The sequence below is a fragment of the Lygodium microphyllum genome, chromosome 2 (assembly GCF_053477565.2).
Source record: "Lygodium microphyllum isolate KBCC chromosome 2, Lygodium_microphyllum_v1.1.10, whole genome shotgun sequence".
Taxonomy (NCBI): domain Eukaryota; kingdom Viridiplantae; phylum Streptophyta; class Polypodiopsida; order Schizaeales; family Lygodiaceae; genus Lygodium; species Lygodium microphyllum.
In genome coordinates this window covers 188,115,056-188,118,245 of record NC_141136.1, presented here as the reverse complement: position 1 = coordinate 188,118,245, position 3,190 = coordinate 188,115,056, and the positions used below count along the sequence as shown (strand labels likewise).

At 35.0% G+C, this 3,190-nt stretch overlaps 1 non-coding gene across 1 annotated transcript; it reads right to left on the bottom strand.

The window, feature by feature from the left end:
* Window positions 1-1,466: 1,466 nt before the first annotated feature.
* On the bottom strand, window positions 1,467-1,539 carry TRNAK-UUU (transfer RNA lysine (anticodon UUU)). Its single transcript has one exon. It is a non-coding gene; the product is annotated as a tRNA-Lys (tRNA).
* Window positions 1,540-3,190: the final 1,651 nt, after the last annotated feature.

Here is a 3,190-nt window from a genome sequence, read left to right as displayed (position 1 = left end):
ATTACATTTACTCATACATTTGATTGATGAGATCGCACTTTGTGGGGCAGTTCATGCAAGGTGGATGTTTTTTCTTGAGTGCTTCATGAAAACCTTGAAAGATTTTGTGAGGCAAAAAGCATGGCCTGGTGCCTCCCCACATGATAGCAATCCAACTAAAAATTTTAATTCCAATAGGCACAGCAATAATCATAATGGCCGCTATAAAGTAAGCACATGTGTCCACATCTAACCCTACGGTAAACATATGATGAGCCCGAACAATAAATCCAAAAACTCCAATACTAATCATAATATATACCATGCCTAAATAGCCAAAGACAGGTTTTCTAGCAAAAGTAGAAACAGCGTAACTAATAATACCAAATCCCGACAATATCAAAATATAAACCTCTAAATTACCAAAAAACCAAAATAAATACTAATATAAAATAGGATCTCCCCCTCTGGCAGGATCAAAAAAGCTGGTATTAAAGTTCCAATCGGTTAATAACATAGTAATCGCTCCTGCTAATACAGGTAAAGATAATAAAAGTAGAAATGCTGTCACTAAAACAGACCAAACAAATAAAGGTAATCTATGTATGGTCATTCCAAGTCCACGCATGTTCAATATAGTAGTTATGAAGTTCATAGAGCCCAAAATAGAGGAAACACTTGATAGGTGAAGACTAAAAATGGCTAAATCGACAGCTCCTCCAGAATGACTTGTTATACTACTTAAAGGGGGATAAACCATCCACCAAGTGCCACTACCTACCTCTATTAAAGGTAAACTTAATTAAAGGGGGATAAACCATCCACCCAGCTGCCACTACCTACCTCTATTAAAGCGAAGACGGCAACAACCAAAACGAAATATTATTTAATCGCGGAAATGCCATATCGGGTGCACCTATAGGAATCGGAACAAACCAATTGCCAAATCCACCTATCATCACCAGCGTAACCGAAAGGGATATCGTTAAAAAGGCGTGAGCGATTATTAACACATTATAAAGTTAATGATTTCCACCAAGGATTTAATGGCCAAGTTATGCTAATTCCATACGGATTAATACTTAAAGGCATGTACCCATTACTCCAGCCATGGCACCAAAAATGAGATAAAAAGTGGCTTATCTTTATGGTTTATGGAAAATAGCCATCTCATAACAAAACGGTTCATTCCTGCAAAAGTGTTTTTCTTACCGCACAAAATATTGATGATAGTAATAGTATTTTTTTCTTCTGAAAATCCCTGACCAATTTTTTGTCTTTTCACTCCCTAAAAGAAACAAAGGAAAAAATGATTTGCCATTATGTTTTTTTTGAATCTTTTGTTTTCTTTATCGCGGTTAAACGAAGGGATGAGCTCATGTTTGCCCTTTTTCACAAAAGGGCAGTCTGGATTGGAGATTATCATGGCATAATAATCTCCATTAGACAGTACCATCCGCCTAAAGCATTTAATGTTTTAATGCTTCTGAGTATAGCAGGACTTGAACCTGCGACCATTAGATTAAAAGTCCAATGCTCTACCAACTGAGCTATATACCCAAATATTATTCTATTATTATTAATATTAATTAGAAGAGAGATTTCTATGTGGTAATTAAACGAAAAAAAACAACTCTGATGCGAGTTTTTCTTTGATTTTTCCTTTCTTTGGGATGTTTGACAATGAAATTACAATTTTCATAGAAATTACTTAAGGAAAGAAAGCTTAAGACAACAATTAGACAGCATAACTTATGAATACTGGAAATTTTTAACCCGTAACTCTTAATTCTATTTGTAGCGTTACTAATCCAATTCTTGCCATTGCAAGCCTTACAAGAAATGGGAAATAATGAATGCAAGCTATACAAGAATTGCTTGAAATAAAGGCTACAAGCTGTACAGAAAATACAAAAATTAGAAAATTGCCATTACAAAGTAACGACACGGAAGAGCTATTGTGGATTTGTAGAAAACATTTTTATCCTTAAGGATTGCACGTAATGCGCTTGGATCCATTACCTGTAAAGATGGCCATTTATTGTTAATGAATACTGATTCTTTATATAACGACATGATAAAGAGAGTGGCGGGAAATACTAATTCAAGTTGTATCAATTCCAAATGGATCGGTGGTTTCTCAACCAATTGGACACATATGAGACGTGAAGAACGCCCGCATTCCAGTCCACGTTTCTTAAAGATGTAGAAATGCTTTGAAGGATTGATAACACGCGAAATCCCAGATAGTTTAGTTGTATTGAATGTACATAAAGATTTTATAGCTATATCCGAAGCCAATCGATCGTGAATCTCTATTGTATCTCTGATAGATTCCATCTCTCCGGAGGAATTGCATAAATTAGTTACTTATCCTATTTCTGTAAATAGTGATTCCGTATGGTTTACAAATCCATTCCGTTAATCGATTATGAAAACAATCATTCATTCGAAAAAAGCCCAAAGACCAGCTAGAAAGGCTCGAAAACCCACCGATAAAGCCATTCAGATTCGCATAAAAGCCAATAGGCCTTAAACAATCAAATATTAATAGCCAGTTCATGTTGTTTTTAATTGAAATCGCTAAAGTTGCTATCAAATTGTATAGTATTACTGCTTTTTAAGAGACAAGGATAATCCAAGCTTCACTAGACCCAAAGGTTTTGATGAAATGCTTTTGCTGCATGAGTAGCGCCTGGAATGATATCGGATACGTAATGTCATTTTCTTGAGAGCATTAAGATCAAGAAATTTATGCTATTTGATCGCTAGACTTAATTGCAAAAAAAAAAAAAACATTTATTTGACATTATAGGATTAATGGAATCATGACTGATTATTTAACTAAGGCCTTATTGGAATTTGCTTTTGTATCAATTTTATTTTTTCGAATGGAAGTTTCTATGTCATGTGGGAACTCTCCGATTGTATCTTTGCATCTAATATTTTCTATTGTATGGCTACGTCAATTTAGACGATTGGCCCATGAAACGAAGCCGGGGAAAGGGTTTTTTTGATATAAGTTCTAATAGAAAAGCTGGGAAGGCATCAATTAACAGATATTGGCTACCTGCTGATGTGATGAATGGAGAAAGCATTAATTGGCTTGATCTAACATAACAAACATTCGCATTTTGCTGCCTGCTCTATACCTCTAAGCCAACTGTCTTAGGGGATGTAAAGTGCAGGAATATACGAAATTTCATTAAGG